Source organism: Hemitrygon akajei, chromosome 4 (genome assembly GCF_048418815.1).
Source record: "Hemitrygon akajei chromosome 4, sHemAka1.3, whole genome shotgun sequence".
In the NCBI taxonomy this organism is placed as follows: Eukaryota; Metazoa; Chordata; class Chondrichthyes; order Myliobatiformes; family Dasyatidae; genus Hemitrygon; species Hemitrygon akajei.
The window spans coordinates 147,704,506-147,724,387 of record NC_133127.1 but is presented as its reverse complement, the minus strand read 5'-3'; the positions used below and the strand labels follow the sequence as shown (position 1 = coordinate 147,724,387).

Here is a 19,882-nt window from a genome sequence, read left to right as displayed (position 1 = left end):
TATCAGATCAATCCTGATTTTATATAAAAAAGGGGTCTCATGACTTATTCTTTTAATTTACATCGAAGACTGTTTTAGCAAGTATGTGTAGTGACAAACACAGAGAGAAACATTAACTGTAAAGCCTGACCAACAGCTTAAGATCTTGACTCTTCAATATCCTCTTCAACTATATTTTCATAAGAGATTGTCATTGATAAATCCAATATGCACTTTGAATTGAACTGAATAATATTTGGAAATATTAATAATATTACGTTGCTGCTAATTTTAAAAGATCCTAATAGCTAGGAAAGTAACACTGTCTTTCAGTGGTGGCAAGAATACAGCCCTCCTGAATACGGTATCCAGCAGTTCCTTGCTGATCACTTAGCAACAGGGATTTATGGGGGCTGCAATTAGAGGAAATGGGCTCATACTATTAGCCACCATATGCTAGACTTCACACTAAGTATATTAAGTTACCCACACTCTTTGAATAGAGCCCTTTTAGTGGAGGAAATTGAGAACACAATTTAATATAGAAAAGATTAAAGAAAAGAACGTATAAATAATATTGTTTTGTTTACCAGACCAAAATCTTTAATGGCTCAAATGAAATCTATGCTCAGTCGTTGGCGCTGCTTCAAAGGTAGATTCTGATAGATGGCTGAAAGACCAACATATTATTGTTTTTAATTCTTGAAATACTTGTAGATGAAAGGTATAGTAGTTAACGGGAATGTGAGGGGGAACTTCTTCACTCAGATGGTGGTGGAAGTGTAGAATGAAGTTGTGGATGTGAGTTCAATTACAACATTTAAGAGAAATTTGGATAAGTACACGAATGGGAGGGGTATGGGGGGGGGGCTATTGTCCAGGTGCAGGTCAATGGGACTAGGAGAATATCAGACCAGATGGGCAATAGGGCCTGCTCCTGTGCTATAGTACTCTATGAAAGTAATGTTCCTTTCATCTCTCTTGGTCAACGGGAGATCTTTCTTTATTGAAATTTTTAATCTTAATGTTTGTCTTTACTGTACAATTCAAGTTTGTGTCAAAGTCAAAATATTAGCACAAGGTTTTCGGAATGAAATGCACTTCAATACACCAAAGACACTGAAATGGGAAAACAAATCCTGGTATACCATCTTGAGCCTCTTTTTTGAAAAAGAACAGACAATTTAACTAATGCAGTATGATTAAAGAGTTTTCACTCTCACAGCTACCCCCACAACCAATTCTGATGCTTTAATTTGTCGAACCTGATCAATGAACATTTCAGCTTATGGCCTGCTTTTAGTTTCCATAGTAACCCAAAATATCCCAGTAGACATCCTTTGATTTAAATGAACACTGTGCTTGATCCAATAAATAATTCAGAACAGTTCAATAGACAGAAAAATAATTCTCTTTTTCCACTTTCACAATGGATCTGAAATTAAGTAATAAAAGCTGTAGAGATGGTCGGACTGGCTGCTAAGTATTATACACAAATGCACACCATGTTTAATAGAGCAGGCAGGGTAGAGTACAGGACTGTTAAAAGCTGTCACATTGAATTCCTAATCCTCACTTTCCCGAGTTCGATCTCTGGGCTCAATTATTTTTCCCTCTGTCATTTTCAAAGGACTTGGACAAGGGATAGAAACTCATCACAGGTACTGAACCTGCAATATAGTTGCACTTCAGTGTTGTACTCTTGTTCTGGAATTCTGTTCCACTCATTTTAATTAAAAGCCATTATGCAAGCAAAAGAGTCAGTGAGAACACGGCTGGGAGAGAAAGCTTAACTAATACTGGATAGGTACGAGTATTTGCATAACTTTCGGGTAGGATGACAACACAGAGGCTATCAATATTAATGAACAATCAACTGGAGGTCTTAAAGACAAAGCTATAATTGTGGGAGACATTGGAATGCAGTTAATCCTGATGTCCAGTGGCCACGTCCCTGTGTTTGTTCGTCCTTCAGTTTCCTCCCGCATGTCAAAGACGTGGGAGAGTAGATAAACAGGCCACTGTAAAATTGTTCAAATGTGCGGCGGTTGGGAAAAATTGATGGAAGTGCAAAGAGAATAGACAGGGAAATTAGTAGAAAAATGAGATTGCTCCCTGGGCTGGCATGGACTTGATGGACTGAATGGCTGCCTTCTATGTTGTAAGGAAATATAGAAAATAAGGTGGTGGTGAGTTTGTTATGAAATTTTGACGTATATCTGAGATGGTTTGGATTTGGAATTAATGTTTCTGGCTGTCAAGCAGCACAGACATTGCATGCGAACAGTATGTATCTAAGTAAACAATGGTGGATGGGCGTCAAATCCTGTCGTAAAGTTGCATTCAACCCCTGTACTTGTGGTCATGTTCTTCAACCAGAATCAGCTACTCTTTTCTCATGGTCTTTCAAATGTTTAATCAATTTCCATGTAAACTCTGTTATGATCTTAGCCTCAGGAGCTACCCAGCTGGGTTGCCTCTGATGATGTGGATTGTGATTGTGGGCAGAACAACACCTTGTATTCAGTAAAATCCCAAGAAACTGCAGAGTGTGGACAGAGCTCAGCACATTACGAAAACCAGCCTCCTATCACGGACACTGTCTACAGTCTGGTTGCCTCAGTAAAGCAACCAACATAATCAAAGATTCCTCAACTCTGAACATCAAACAATAAAAGCAAGCAAATAACTTTCAGAAGTGCAGTTCATATAAGTGAGTTCACAGCCACAAAGCCAGTCACAGCCAATCCAGGAGTCTGTTAGATGTAGGCCACAGCCTCAGTTCAGCGCAGACAAGTAAACCCCACCACCTTATCTTATACGATGAGATGGACTCTTTTTCTACTCACAGCACTATGGTACTCTGGCGGTTACCATGATGCTATTACAGCTCGGGTCGTCACAGTTTGAAGTTCAATCCCAGCATCCTCTGTAAGGCGTTGGTACGTCCTCCCCAAGGAATGCAACAGTTTCCTCCGGGTGCTCCTGTTTCCTTCGACATTCCACAGACATACCAGCTAGTAGGTTAATTGGTCATTGTAAATTGTCCCGTGATTAGGCTAGGGTTAAAAATTGGGGTGGCTGGCAGTGTGTCTCAAAGGGCCTATTCCGCACTTTATCTTTAAATAAATAAAAATACATGAAATGAAAACCACTATATTCTGAACTCTGTTATTGCTTTTCCCCAGTACTACAGAGTGATGAAATGACCAGTATGGAATGAATGGAAAACAGTTATTTTTCACTCTACCTCATTACACATGAAAATAATGAACCAATTTACCAATTATCCAGTGTGTATTTCCAAGCCCAATTCTTGGATCTTTTCTTGACAGGTTGGAAACACAGTGGAAGTTACTTATCCTTGTGGTCTGGGGGGACTTTGTTCATCACCCCCTGTAAAGGAGTCAGCATTTTCAACATCAATTTACAATGGGTTAGACTGCAAGGTTTTTGTCAAAAGAAACAGAATTGCCTTATCCCCAAATTTTATTAATAGTTCTGCTGAAAGCTTGTCCAACTCATTAGAAATTAGGCAGAACCTGATCTCAATGATTCTAAGATTTTGTGGACAACCTTTTAAACTACACCCACTCCCTTACAAAGTCAAAGCTTGGGTTATCTTTTCATCTTGAATACCAGCATCTTTTTCCATTGTTAGATTCACACACCAAGAAAGATACTAATGATTACAAAATCATATTTTCCAAAGAAAATACACTCCTTCATTAAACTTAAATTTCTTTAACATTTTGAATAAATCTATAATGACTAATGAACAGGAAGAAACTCAAAGGCTGAGGATTTAATGCGGGGACACTATAATGAGCACACTCCCACTGTGTCACACAGGAGAAGTTACGTGCTCTGACTCTGCAATCCTCAGACTCTGGAGAGACAAACTGGTTCTACTGTTCGTTTCAACAAGTGTTTGGTAAATATAATGTTTTAAACAATTAACCATAGCCTGCATGTTCCTGAAGACTCTTTCCCTGGGGATAAAGCAGTTCTACAGAATTGGACTCTCAACCAAGTAACAGGGTAGAACAGGAGAGATATCTTGGAGTCCAGTAAAAATTTAAAAGGAGGAACATGATTATAAAATCACAGCTGTATTATTAAAATTAAAGTTGAGACATTAATCTCTTACATAGAGGAAGAAGAAGAATAGCCCTTAACTTGGCAATGGAGTTATCGGGGCTCCGTCATGATGGTGTTTCTGTAGCAAGTTATTCTATTTTTTAAAACAAGGCCGAGTTGCTAGTTCGACACTCAACCCGACTTGGATTCAAACTCAGGAACCTATGCTCCGGAGTCCGGCGCTGATATTATTGCACCACCAAGCGGGATAATTTCTTACATAGTGGCCACTTTATTCGATACCCCCTGTCTGCTGATGCCGTAGCCCATCCACTTCAAGGTTCAACATATTGTGCATCCAGAGATGCTCTACCGCACACCACTGTTGGGATGTTTGGTTATTTGACTTACTATCAGCTTGATCCAGCCTGACCGTTCTTTCTGAAATCTCATTAACAAGGAGCTTTTGCCCACACAATTGCCAGCCCCTGGAATTTTTTTTTGTTTTCTGCACCATTCTCTGTAAACTCTAGAGCCTGTTGTGTGTGAAAATCCCAGGAGGTCTGCAGTTTCTGAGATACTCAAACCATTACATCTGGTACCAACATTTATTCCACAGTCATGGTTGCTTAGATCACAATACTTCCCCATTCTGATATTTGGTCTGAACAACAACTGATACTCTTGACCATGTCTGCATGCTTTTGTGCACTGAGATACTGCCATGTGATTGGCTGATTAAATATTTGCATTAACGAGTTGTACAGATATACCGATTAAATATGGGCTAAATCTCTTTTCAGTTATTTATGACACTGTACATATGGGTAGAATTTCACTTGTGTGTAAAACAACAGTTGTGTACAACATTAAAAAGAAACTGATCCTTATTTCCACTGAAATCAATAGCATGTCCAGGAGAGAACTTCAAAGTGGATCCTTGGAAGCATAAGCAAAATCATTTGGCTGGTGCTGATAATGGAAGAAATGTTGGCAAGGAGATACTATAGCCAGTAATTTCCTCCATTAGCATTATTTATCAGTTCTCCTTGAATTGAAGTATACTGGGCACCAGCTCCATGTATTGTTGGACAAGGAACTTTAACGACACCAGATCTTGGCTAGTCAATGACTGCAGAAGATAGAGCATGCACACTAAATGCATGGAATTATTTTCTGGGTTTAAAAGGGTCAATGATAGATAGATAGATAGATACTTTATTCATCCCCATGGGGAAATTCAACTTTTTTTTTTCCAATGTCCCATACACTTGTTGTAGCAAAACTAATTACATACAATACTTAACTCAGTAAAAAATATGATATGCATCTAAATCACTATCTCAAAAAGCATTAATAATAGCTTTTAAAAAGTTCTTAAGTCCTGGCGGTTGAATTGTAAAGCCTAATGGCATTGGGGAGTATTGACCTCTTCATCCTGTCTGAGGAACATTGCATCGATAGTAACCTGTTGCTGAAACTGCTTCTCTGTCTCTGGATGGTGCTACGTAGAGGATGTTCAGAGTTTTCCATAATTGACCGTAGCCTACTCAGCGCCCTTCGCTCAGCTACCGATGTTAAACTCTCCAGCACTTTGCCCACGACAGAGCCCGCCTTCCTTACCAGCTTATTAAGACGTGAGGCGTCCCTCTTCTTAATGCTTCCTCCCCAACACGCCACCACAAAGAAGAGGGCGCTCTCCACAACTGACCTATAGAACATCTTCAGCAGCTCACTACAGACATTGAATGACGCCAACCTTCTAAGGAAGTACAGTCGACTCTGTGCCTTCCTGCACAAGGCATCTGTGTTGGCAGTCCAGTCTAGCTTCTCGTCTAACTGTACTCCCAGATAATTGTAGGTCTTAACCTGCTCCACACATTCTCCATTAATGATCACTGGCTCCATATGAGGCCTAGATCTCCTAAAGTCCACCACCATCTCCTTGGTCTTGGTGATATTGAGACGCAGGTAGTTTGAGTTGCACCATATCACAAAGTCCTGTATCAGATTCCTATACTCCTCCTCCTGTCCATTCCTGACACACCCCACTATGGCCGTGTCATCAGCGAACTTCTGCACATGGCAGGACTCCGAGTTATATTGGAAGTCTGATGTGTACAGGGTGAACAGGACCGGAGAGAGTACAGTTCCCTGCGGCGCTCCTGTGCTGCTGACCACCGTGTCAGACCTACAGTCTCCCAACCGCACATACTGAGGTCTATCTGTCAAGTAGTCCACTATCCAATCCACCATGTGAGAGTCTACTCCCATCTCCGTTAGTTTGTGCCTTAAGATCTTGGGCTGGATGGTGTTAAAGGCACTAGAGAAGTCAAGGAATGAGTGGAATGGCCACAATTCTGTATATATTCATACTCCATTTCAGTGCTGACCTGTCAGTACCTTTCTTACTGGACCTTTAATAAAACTCATCTTGATTGTCCACCCCTTCCATCAAAAATTATATTCAGATTTGTGGATGTTAACGAGTTCATAAAGAAGGATGGGAAGCAAATGTGTTACCTGTCCATTACAACAGACTAGTGGCTTGAATTTCCTATCTTGACTGCACAGCCGAGAGGTTTTTAAAAATCTCTAGTTAAAGTTAGGCTTGATCATGTCAGTTGAGGTGGGGTTGAATGTGGGAGAGAAAGTTTTGGATAGGAAGTACTGAAGTCTTGGTTTTCCCCACACATTACAACATTTTTGACTCCCTCATTGGCGAAGAGAGAGTCAGCCAGACTGATGTACTTCTTTCCCAGGAATTAGAGTGGGGCTCCAGGCTGATCCCGCATTCTTGCTTCCAAGGGTTATTATTGCCTATCATTTGACATCCATCTGTTCTGTTAATGTTTTAAATTTATAGAAGTAAAAACTACAGAATTTTACATATTAATATTATAGCATCTTCAAATATAAAAGTTACTGCAAGATCTAAGCATGTTTGCCCCAAGTCCAGATTGGTTCCTAGATTAGTAAATTTGGAACCCATTGTTTAAAATGCCCTCAAGTGTTCCCTACCCAAGATGGAAATACATACAAATGGTTGGTTTGCTTTATATTTAATATTATTTTTACTGCAATTGGGAAAGAATTACGTAGCACCGTTTTTCATACCAACAGTATCCGAAATGTTTTACAAGCAATTCATTACTTTTCAATGAGCAATTGAAATTATTCCACGGGAAAAATCAATTGCATATAGCACGTCACAAAGACAGGATAAAAGCAAGTGGATGATGAAGAAATGTTGGTCAGAACAGGAAGAAACTGCTTGACTTTAATAAAAACAGACCTGTCTTTTGGGGGAAAATATTAATTGTCTTCTTCTCTAGATGATGTAAAAAAATTCTATGATACTTTTTAAAGTAGTGCAAGAAGAAATATAATTGTCCATAAACATGCCACAACAGTATGTCAAGGCTTCTTCTACTTCTATTAGTGCATATTTTTGCATGCATACCTTGTGTAGAGGACCCCGTTGTGACTATTTATCTTTTAGGGCACATTAAGACGTTCAAAGGAATTTCACACATCTGCTAAAATCAACCTGTGCTAATGACCACCATACCTGCATCTCCTAAAGACAAGGGGAGCATTGCATCCAACCACTGCTGTTTGGAGAGTAACAAGAATAGAAGAACGTACATCTGTTCAGCAGCACAGAGAAACAGGCCCTACAGTCTACAGTCTCTGTGATAAACAAAATCCCAAATTAAACTAAATCTCTTCACCAGCAGGTGGTCTATATCCCTCATTTCCCTGCACATTCATGTCTTTTGTATGCCACCACAGTACCTGCTACCATCATGATCCTTTTCAGCTTACTCCAGATACCTACCACTCTTCGTGTAAAAATATTTGCTCCAAACTTTCCCCCACTTACTTTAAGTGGATGCTCCCTAGTATTTGACATTCCTACCCTGATTCTGACTGTCTATGCCTCTCATACTTTTATGACTTTTTATCAGGTCTCCCTAGAGAAAACAACCCAAGTTTGTCCAACTTCTCCTTCGAGCTCACAACCTCTATTCCAAGTGGCACCCTGGTAAACCTCTTTTCCATATCGTTTTTGTAATGCAGCAACCAGAATTGCACACATTACAGAATTACAGCCCACATAAAATTTTACATAGCTCCAACATGACTTCCTTTACTCTTATACTCGATGCCTCAATCAATAAAGGCAAACATGTGATTCACCTTAACACCCCACATACCTGTGTACCCACTTCTGGGCAGCTATGGACATGGGCTCCAAGATCCCTCTGTACTTCAATGCTGCCAATGGTCATGACATTAACTGTGTACTGTGCATTTATTATTTGGCATTATGGAATTATAATCCTGAAGGAGACACCCCTTTTCATATATAGGGGAAGATCCAGAACCCTTTGGTTGCCCAAATGAAACAGCACAGAGAGGTGTTTTTGATTTTCACTTCAAAGCTGCTACAGTGGCTGTAACATTAAAATGACTTCCCAAAAAGCTTGCCGCCTTTTAATGATCTCTATAAATAGTGCAAGTGGAGACTTGTATTTGCAATTAAGACCCAATTTTCTATCTGTATAGAAGCTGTGTGTATGGATCAGTTTCAAAGGGAGGATGCCTATTGTGTGATGCATGAAAATTGATGTCACCCTGACAATTCCATGTTTCAAACAAATGCATCATGCACTCAAAAATCATTATACATTCTGCACGCCATGGAGTGCTCAAATTGAGGCATAAAATCAATCTGATATTGCACAAAAACCTGCTTGTGATTAAATCTCCAAGCCACAAAATCTACTGATTGAGCTAGACACTTACTTATAAACTGATGCTTGTCCCATTGTATAGTTTTTGTGAATACATACGTAATGTTTCCTTGCAAAAAAATAAGATCATATTCCACTCCAGAGCAGCACATAATATCAAAATCATGCTGTCAACAAGGTTGGTCTATTTTAAGGAAAGGATGCTCAAAAGCAATATTAATGCAAAATCCAAACACACAAAATTCTGTAGATGCTAGAAATTCAGAGCAACACACATAAAATGCTGGAGGAACTCAGCAGGTCAGGCATCCTCATGGACATTTTGAGCCGAGAACCTTCAACGTGATCATGCTTTAAATACTAGGAATAAATACCTGAAGCAAGCTTAGTTTATTTTGACAAATATAATAAATTTTAACAGCTTTTAGAGTTTTGAACATGTTCTCCAGACTCCAGTTAAACATCTATTTCTATATAGAGATCTAACAATTTTTTGTTTTCCCCCATTATTATCCGCACAATAGTTTCTTTAATTTCTGTTTTGCTCGGACTTGTATGTTTAAAGTGTGCCAAGGGTTTCCCTTTCATTAAATACTAAGAAGGATTAAGTTCCTTCAAATAAAACATTCCCATCAGAATTTGCCATCTCAAAGGAGGATCATTACTAGTCACTCTGGCAGAGTTTTGACAGGAAATTATGTGAAATGTATGGGCTGAAATGGAAATGTGTGGGGGGTGGGGTTGGAAGGAGGAATGCAGCCATTCCTCCTGATGATGCTCATTAACCCTCAATCCACATGGCCTCTGTGCAATGTTAAATTAAATTATGTAGAATGTCACTATTATATAGAGCATTATGATTCTGGTGTAATTCCCCGCTTACATATCACCTTCACAGTTGCACAGCTCATTAACTGGTATTCTCCAAAGACAAAAATCATCATGCATCTTTAAGCAATGACTGATGGAAGAAAAAGAAAACACACCATCATGGGTTGGAAAATACATATTTAATGCAACAGTGCTGGACAATATGGAAATAAAATCTGCAATGCCAAGTGTGCAGAAAAATTGCCCAAAATGTCATATTATTTAATTGCCTGAACTAAATTTGCCTTCATGTCTACACCACATCCCTTACCCATTAATTACAAAGAATTGCAATCATAACAATGTTTTCCCTAGCAATGTGTCTACATTTATCAAATATTCTTTAACTTATTTGCCAACCACATATATTGGAGTAAATCATAGAAAATATGAACCTCATAATTGTAAGCAAGCTGATAGGTGCTGCCTGTACTTATCCAACGTTGCAATGAATGGTGTGGTAGGACAGGATTAATTCTATCATTCCAGCTGAGATCTTTTACCAGATGAGAATTTGGACCAAATATAATTTTCTATTAATTAAACATATGCCAATTTGTTACAGAGTCACAGAGACAGATAACATTATGGATTCATAGATAGTGTCACAAGGAGATAGAAAGATATATCCTTTCAACACCTAGGCTGCCTCAAACATCGACTGACCCACTTACACTAATGCTGGTCATGGAACTCATCAACTAGCACCTACCACTGAAACAGGCCCATGGCCGACGCCATCTGCCTGGAGTCAACACTGGTGCCCCACAAGGCTGTGTGCTCAACCCCCAATTTTACTCTCTACACATTCACAACTGTGTCATCAGCTTCTGCCCTAACTCTTTCTACTAGTTTGCAGATGACACCACCACAGTGGCCCAGATTTCAAACACGCGTAACGCACTGTAAGCTTTCACTGTCAATGTAATGGCTTCTCTGTAGCAGCAATGTTTGGGTTATGACTAGAGATAACGGGGCTTTGGAATGTGGGGCTATCCAATGAGAGGGATGTTGTTCTTTCTTGTGGGTCTGGGAGCAGGGATTTTGCAGTCTTTTGGAGAGAGAGAAGACGCGAATGGAGAGAGTTGGTAGACTGCTGGACGGAGTGGACTTGGAGCAAGGATCCGAGGGTTGGCTATGCTCGGAGGAGGTCGATAGGAAACCAGTGGACTGGACCATGAGCTGTAAGATGGCGCATTAGGCTGTTTCATGAGAATGGGCCCTTTTCTTTTCTTGTTTCTTTACTAACCATACAGTCAAATTAAGAATTATAAAGCTCAATCGTTCAATCACATATTGTGTACTGTTTGTTATTTGGTAGTACTGATGTTTAACAGGGGTCACATCGCGCAGCATCCACCCAAACAGGATTTCTTAAGTTTGGTCGGGCCGAGCGCTGTCTTCCCCTAGATTAGGCTGCTAGCCGAACCAAGAGTTACACATGAATGGAGTACAGGAAGGAGATAGAAAGCCTCATGGAGAGGTGTCAAGATAACAACTTTTCTTTCATTGTTAGCAAAGCAGATCAGTTGGTCATTGACTTTAGGAAGAGGGGCAAAGTACAGACCATTAATTGCATCAATTAATGGAGTGGAGATAGTTGGAAACTTCAATTCTTAGGTGTAAATATAACCAACAGATGTTTTCTGGTCTAACCGCATAGACATAATGGCCAAGAGGCAGCACTTCTCCCTCAGAAGGCCAAGGAAATTTAGCATGTCCTCGATAACCCCCACCAATTTTTACAGATGAACCACAAAAAAAAAAATCCTGTTTAGATTCAGTTTGCTATAGCAACTGCTCTGCCCAAGACCACAAGAAACTGCAGAGTTTTGAACATAGTCCACTCTATGTATCACAAGAAATCTAGCCTCTCCTCCACTGACTCTGTCTCCACTTCTCACTGCCTCAGGAAAACAACCAAAATTAATCAAAGACTCCTCCCACCTCGGTCAACTCTCCTCCCCCATCCCATCCGGCAGAAAATACAAAAGTTTGAAAATACGCACCATCATCCTCGAGAACAGCAGTTATCGGACTCCTGAACGGATAACCTGTATGAGAAAAATGAACTCTTGATTTCTCAATCTACTTCATTGTGGCACTTTCACTTAATTGACTGCAACTGTAACACTATATTCTGCATTTTGTTGTTGTTTACCCTTTTGTACTACCTCATTTGGAATGATCTCTCTGGATGGCAGAACACATGCCAATTATAAACCAATTATCAGTAGCTTCATTTTTTTTCTTGCCACAATCTGAATTTAGATCCCACTACCCATCGACACACGGACTAGTGGCAAAAGTAGTGCGATTGCTGGAGTCGAGCCAGATGTTCTCCTAAGGGTTTGACTATTGCTGTGTCCTCAGGTTGGTCCAGGACCTACATGTTCTATTGCTGTGTGGACATGAATAAGTGGTGGCTGTAGTTAGCAGGCGGACCTTTCGGTTGTTCGTTCTCTCCTTCTGCAGCTGCTGCTTGTTCTCTGTGACACAGTGGAGGCTGCTCATGTAGTGCAGTCCCCCCTTGAACAGATTTCCTCCAGGTGCATCTACTGAGTGCAATGTCTTCCCAGGTTTTAGACATAAATACTTCAAGCTGATTTTGATGTTTGAAGAATTTCTTTGCCCACCAGGGGCTCACTAACCTTCCTTCAACTGGGAGTAAAGGATCTGTTTGAGGAGATGCAAGTTAGGCATTTGAATGACATGAGCTACCCATCAGAGCCGGTGTTGCTTTATTGTGGTGAGAATGCTGTTCATGTTGGCCTCCTCGCTGGTGTTATTGTATTTGCTCTTCCAGCTGATCCTCAAAATCTTTCGCAAGGCTCTTTGTTGGTATTGTTAAGGGATTTCAGATGTCTACTGCATTGCTGCTGTCCATGATTCACCTCCATGCAGTTATGTAGGAAGGAAAACGTAAGAACTGTTAGGTCACAATCTTCAAAGACTCTTTTCCTTAACCTTGCATAGGCTCCACTAACACCTCTCAGGCAGTGGTTGAGCTCTGAGTCAATGTCTGCTTTTGAGGAGAGAATGCTGCCAAGGTAAGGGACATAGCCTACATTTTCAAGGGCGATATTGCCAACTTTTATAGAGAGCTAGTTAGGTGATGACTGATGTAGGATCTGTGAACAAGACCCAGAACTCTCTATACTTTGGCAAAGACATTCAGGATACATTGGAGGTTTTCTTCAAAGTTTGCTGGCAATAACGTTGTCATCTGCATACTGAAGCTCCGTGATAGTGCTGGGGCTGACTTTGTTCTTGGCCTTGAACTAGTTGAGGTTGAAAGCCTATTGTCCATTCTATACATGATTGAGACTCGCTGTGGCAGGTCTTGGCCAATGAGGTGAAGGGCAGCAACATTAAAGATAGCAAATAGAGTGGGTGCAATGATACAGACATATTTGACTCCTGTCTGAACAGTGATGGGTTCCGATTCAGGCTCACTATTGTTGAGTACTCTGGCTGACACGCCAAGGCAATATGCAATGGGCAATTATCCTACCAACTCAAATGTCCTTAGGCTGTGGGAGGAAACTCACACGATCATAGAGAAAACACCCATCTTTCTTTGGTTCCCCGTCATCTTGAAAGACACTGCAGTAAATAGGGCTGAAGAAGCAAATTCAGAAGTGGGAGACTCTAGTGCAGATCTATTGCATTGGTAGCCTCCATAGGAATTTCGATGCACCAATCATTTGCCTCATATAACCTGCATATGTTTATTTTAAAAGTGTGGAGTACCCTGTACAATATGCCAATCTCTTGCTTCAATCATCAACAGACAGCCACAATCACTAGTTAACATTTCCTTTCAAATAACTGACGGGGGTCATCTCAGCAGTGTACATTTGGATTTCATCATGTCAATATTAGAACATAAAGTGCTACTACTTTGCTATATTAAATTTGGCATGAAGAAGTTTATGGTGTTTTAGACATGACAGAGTGGGAGGGATTAAAGTGGGAGGGGTGGTGTTACTCGTCGGGGAAATGTCACGGCAGTGCTCCATCTGGACAGACTGGAGAACTCGATACTGAAAAGTAATGGGTGGAACTGAGATACAAGAAAGGTATGACTCCCACTTTAATGGGACTATGTTACAGACCACCCAACAGTCCTACGGATTTAGAGGAACAAATCTGTAGAGAGATCACAGACTGCTGCAAGAAACACAAGGTTGTTATAGTAGGTGATTTTAATTTTCCACATATTGACTGGGAATCCCATACTCAAAAATGGGCTCAAGTTTGTCACATATGTTCAGGAAAGTTTCCTTCATCAGTAAGTAGAAATCCCATTGAGAGAGAGTGTGACACTAGATCTGCTATTAGAAATATAGAAAATAGGTGCAGTAGTAGGCCATTCGGCCCTTCGAACCTGCACCGCCATTCAGTATGATCATGGCTGATCATCCAACTCAGAACCCTGTACCTGCTTTCTCTCCATACCCCCGATCCCTTTAGCCACAAGGGCCATATCTAACTTCCTCTTAAATATAGACAATGAACCGGCCTCAACTGTTTCCTGTGGCAGAGAATTCCACAGATTCACCACTCTCTGTGTGAAGAAGTTTTTCCTCATCTCGGTCCTAAAAGGCTTCCCCTTTATCCTTAAACTGTGACCCCTCGTTCTGGACTTCCCCAACATTGAAAACAATCTTCCTGCATCTAGCCTGTCCAATCCCTTTAGAATTTTATACGTTTCAATAAGATCCCCCCTCAATCTTCTAAATTACAGCCAGTATAAGCCTAGTCGATCCAGTCTTTCTTCATATGGAAGTCCTGCCATCCCAGGAATCAATCTGGTGAACCTTCTCTGTACTCCCTCTATAGCAAGAATGTCCTTCCTCAGATTAGGGGACCAAAACTACACACAATATTCTAGGTGCAGTCTCACCAAGGCCTTGTACAACTGCAGTAGATCACCCACTTTGTTAAGAGGCACTTTATTCTCTCAACTTGCTTCTGTAGGTTCTTTGAGCAGAGAACTAATGAAAGAAGTAATCCCTAATTACAAAAGGGTTAAAAGTTAATGATTCAAACATTTATTCTCTCATGATATTTCTGTGACTTAGAATTCCTCTCAAATGCTGCTTTACAAGGCTGTGTATGCTTGCTTATCAGCACACTCCCATAATTTCCAACTTTGCACCCACCATTGGACCCTGGACCCCCTGCAGGAACCACTAGATCCACAATCTGCTGATGGTCGGATCAGAGGCGTTCATCTGGTGACCAAGAAAGTTATAAGGGGTCCGGGTATGATCTCCAAAAAGTCATCGCAGGGCAAACAGGCTATTCCAGACTAAATTTGAATCAATAAAGGATGCTTGACAGTTGTGGCAGGGCTTGAATGCTACCACCTCTTGTGACACAGGTAACAACAGGGCTTCGCTTCTAGATGAGCTCAATGCCTTTGATGCTGACTTTGACCATCAAAACATGGAGGAAGCATCACGAACTCCCACCGCCCCTGATGATCCTGTGATTTCAGTCTTCGAGGCTGATGTGCAAGCAGCCTTCAGGAGGGTGAACCCAGGAAAAGCATCCGGCCCAGAGGGGATACCTGACCAAGTATTAAAGACTTGAACTGATCAGCTGGCTGGAATGTTCATTGAGATCTCTAACCTCTCTCTCCAGCCGTCTTAGAGGTATCCACCTGCTTCAAGCAGGCTTCACTTATACAGGTGCCTAAGAAAAACGTGGTAGCTTGCCTCAATGAGTGTCATCCAGTTGCACTTACGTCACTGCGATGAAGTGTTTTGAGAGGTGAATGATGAAACATATTAACTCCTGCCTGAGGAGAGATTTGGTTCAGCTCCAGTTTGCCTACCAGCACAATAGGCTCACAGCAGACGCCATCTCATTGGCTCTTCACTCAACCATGAAATATCCGGACAGCAAAGACTCATCCATCAGGATGCTCTTTATCAACTACAGCTTGGCATTCAATACTATCATCCCTGAAAACTAATCAATTAGCTTTAAGACTCTGGCCTCAATACTTCCTTGTGCAATTGGATCCTCGATTTCCTCACTTGCAGACCCCAGTTAGTTTGGATTGGAAACAACATCTCCTCAATCTCCATCAGCATGGATGCACTACAAGGCTGTGTGCTTAGCCCCCTGCTCTACTCTCTTTACACTTATGACTTTGTGGCTAAGCGTGGCTCCAATGTAGTATTCAAACTTGCTGAGGAAGCAACTATTCAAAGGTGGCAACAAATCAGCATATAGGAGAGAGATCAAAAATCTGATTGAGTGGTGCCACAACAACAATCCTGCACTCAAGTCAGCAAGACCAAGGAGTTGAATATTGACTTCAGGAGGAGGAAACCACAGAACATAAGCCAGTCTTTATCAGAGGATCATAGGTGGAGAGGGTCAGCAGCTTTAAATTCCTCAGTGTTATTATTTCAGAGGACTTGGCCTGGGCCCAGCATGTAAATGCAATTACAAAGAAAGCACAACAGTGCCTCTGCTTCCTTAGGAGCTTGTGAAGATTTGGCATGACACCTAAAACTTTGACAAACTTCTATAGATGTGTGGTGGAGCATAGAATGACTGGCTGTATCACAGCCTGGGATTAAAACAGCAAAGCCCTTGAACATAAAGTTCCACAAAAAGTAGTGGACACAGCCCAGTCCATCACGGGTAACGTCCTCCCCACCATTGCGCACATCAGGAAAGCAGCTTCCATCATCAGGAGTCCTCCCCACCCAGGTTACGTCTCTTCTCACTGCTGCCATCAGGAAGAAGGTAGAGGGCCCTTGTGATTCACACCACCAGGCACGGGAACAGTTATTGCCCGTCATCCTTCAGGCTCTTGAACCAAAGGGGATAAGTTCATTCAACTTCACTTGCCCCATCATTGTAATGTTCCCACAACCTAAGGACTCTCTTTCAAGGACTCTTCATCTCATGTTCTCAATAGTTATTGCTTATTTATTTAATATTATTATTTCTTTCATTTTGTATTTGCACGATTTGTTGTCTTTTGCACATTGGTTGAACGTCCAAATTGGTGTGGTCTTTCATTCATCCCATCACAGTTATTATTCTACTGTGGATTCACCGAGTATGCCCACAAGAAAAATGAATCTCAGGGTTATATATGGTGATATACACGTACTCTGATAATAAATTTACTTTGAACTTTAGAACTCTGCACCCCATCTATCACTTTTTGTTATCCATGTTGCTTCATTGTATTGTCTGACTGCCTTTCATCCTGGCCATCAAATTTGCATACCAGATGCATCACAGCAGTGAATATTTTTTTGCACTTCATAATTAACACCCAGGTCTCACCAGAAACTGAACTAGGGTCCTTGCAGGGACCCATCCGCTGCAGTATTCCCATGGAAAACTGTATTTAAAAAAATACAAATTTAAAATGCTTTCAATACTGGAAATCTGAAATACAATCAGGAGATGCTGGAAATTCTCAGTGGGTCAGACATCATCTGGGGAGAGGGGGAGAGGAAAAAACAGTATTTCAAGCTAAGAACTTTCATCATTTCTTGGAAATTAATAGAACGTAGTGATCGGGAAAAAGTCATTTTTAATATGCTCTGAACGATTTAAGGTGCCCAGGTGAAGTAGAAATACCTGGTAAGTCTTACCCCTTCAGATAATGTATTCATGAATCATTAACTTCTAATGCTTTCTTCTTTGTTAGCAATTACCACTATCATTAGTTATCTGCTTAAGTGCCCCATAGAAAAGAAATGGTTGCCAGATGTCAAATTGTAGATCTCTGTACTATTACGGATCAAGATATATTGGTGTTAATTCAATTTATTTTTATTCTTCACTACTATCACATTTTTTAAAATTTTGTTATTTATCCCAATAGCAACTCCTTTACCAGTACACCATTAGCTGTTTTGTCATTTAATTTCTCCTGCATAGCACCATGTTACACTTTTGTGTCCTCCGTTTCACTGCATCTCAACACTTACTTCAACTCTAACTTTTCCACCTCTGATGGCAGATCATTGACCTGGAAGACCACAAAGACATGAAGCACAAGGTATTACTCAAGTAGTAATTGAGTACTGTTGGATCTGGAGATGATATTTTCTAGAATTTTCTTCTGAAGTCAAGAATAAGGTGATTATGGCGGTTTTATTAGGTGTTCATAACAAACTCACAACCATAAATAAGGACGAAAGAAAGACAACAAAGAAAGTGGTCATCTTACACTAAAAAACTAGCTCAAACTAGACAGGTAAGACAACTCCTTTAGTAAGAACAGCTTCTGAGACAGTTTGATTTATGGCGGGTGACACAGGCTACAGGCAGTAAAAACTATAAAAGATACAGAACCAGCTATACCAGTTACTGAAAATCCACTGAACATTTACAAACAAGTGATTATACAAATGTATAGACAAGCATAAAGAAAGTTATACTACAAGGAAAATAACAAATTGAACCCTAATCTAACATTACCAAGGAACATGAGTTCAGAAGAGTTATTAATGAGGAAGTTATTGAAATCTTGAAACAGCAAAAAAGTAGAGGAGGTGAGGTAGGTTGCCAGTCCTTAAGTGGGTATGTTATATAGTTTAAACAGGTTGCATGTTGGATTGCCCAGGAATAGAGGGGCAGACATTATGGAAATAATAATTCAACTCTTATATACAGAGGTTATTAAAAAAAGTCAAAATGACTTTAAAATGTTGCAACCTTTCCAGAATAGGAAAGGGAATGAATGTGGCAAATGCAGTCATGGATGTAGTGGGGAAATTTTCAGAAATAATATTGGTGGAGAAATTTAATATCCATTGGGAAAAAAAACTTGGATGGTAACAGAAAATCTTGAGCATGACAATTTGTATTTGCTAATAGAATTGTTTTTGATGATACAGAATGTGGACAAGGGCCAATAACAATTTGATAATTGATGCTTAAAGTTTGTTTAACTGGCCCAAATTAGGTTTATCAGCAAAACTGTAGCAGATGCAATAAATGGATCAGCAGCAATACAGATTCAGAACTGGCAAAGAAATAGAAAGCAGAGCAGGGGGGTTTTTAGAATAAGAGCAGGGGGTTTTTTAGAATATAGTTTACCTGTATTCAGTACCAGGACCTCCATTATTTGTGATTTACACAGAAATGTCTTGGATGTGGTATGAATTTGAAATGTACAGATAACACCATCCTACAAGAGGGTTAATAATGGTGTGCAGGAGTACACAGAATAGCTGTTGGAATGGGTAGACTCTTGGAAGAGTATTTTCAATGCAGGAAAATATGAAGTATTTAGATATGACAAGTAGGGAAATACTATGCATACTAAATGGTGCGATTTTAAAGGGGTTAAAACTGAAGGTGTGTACAAATTTTTAAAGTGACAGTTTGTTAAGACATAGAATCCTTGACTTTATAATTAGAAATTTAGAGTACAAAAGGCTCTGTTGCTCTGAGTTTATATAAACGGTTCTGCCCCAGATAGTTAGAAATTGGAAAACACTTCCTGACAGGGCAATGGCTACAGATTAAAGTAGCCTTCAAAAATGAAACTGGGTAACTATTTTACAAACTTACAGGGTTGCTATTAAAAAAGCAAACTTATTGGCTCCTTCTATGCTCCACTATTCTATGACTCAGGCATTGACACGGCCCGCTCTCGTATTGTAGGGAATTGTAATTATTAATGTGCCTACTTGACTACTGCAAACAGGAGGCAGTAAGTGACATAAATGTTTTAAACAGGCACAAACAGTTAAAACAGTGACTGGTATTTAGAAAATATCCTGCACTATATTGCAATTATGCAAAATTGACCAATAGTTGACTATCTAAATCAAATATGTTTTTTGGAGCAAATCAGCAGTAATGGACTATGCTATCCTATCACCAATCAACACTGCTGGTCATCTCTGGAATGAAAGTGGCCATTCAACATTTTCCAGAGGAGTGTAGAAGCACCTCAAAAATTGAGTAACAGCTGCAATTTCTAGACTACACTGCAGATACAAAAGCTGACACGCACGGGAAGTCTGAACTCTTTTAGCGAGATACAGGTTAAAAAATTAAAATTGTAACTTGCTATTTTTAAATAGCTGTGCATGTGAAGGTTGTGCTGTATTTATTACAACAAAAAGTGAGCAGGCAGTAGGACTGTCTACGTAGATGCGCAGAACTTTACATGACATTTGTTCCTGTCAATG

General features: G+C 40.2%; 1 long non-coding RNA gene across 1 annotated transcript in view; it reads right to left on the bottom strand.

Moving 5' to 3' along the window:
* Nucleotides 1–19,882, bottom strand: part of LOC140725959 (uncharacterized) — a 43,966-nt gene that overhangs the window by 4,466 nt on the left and 19,618 nt on the right. The window lies entirely within an intron of this gene.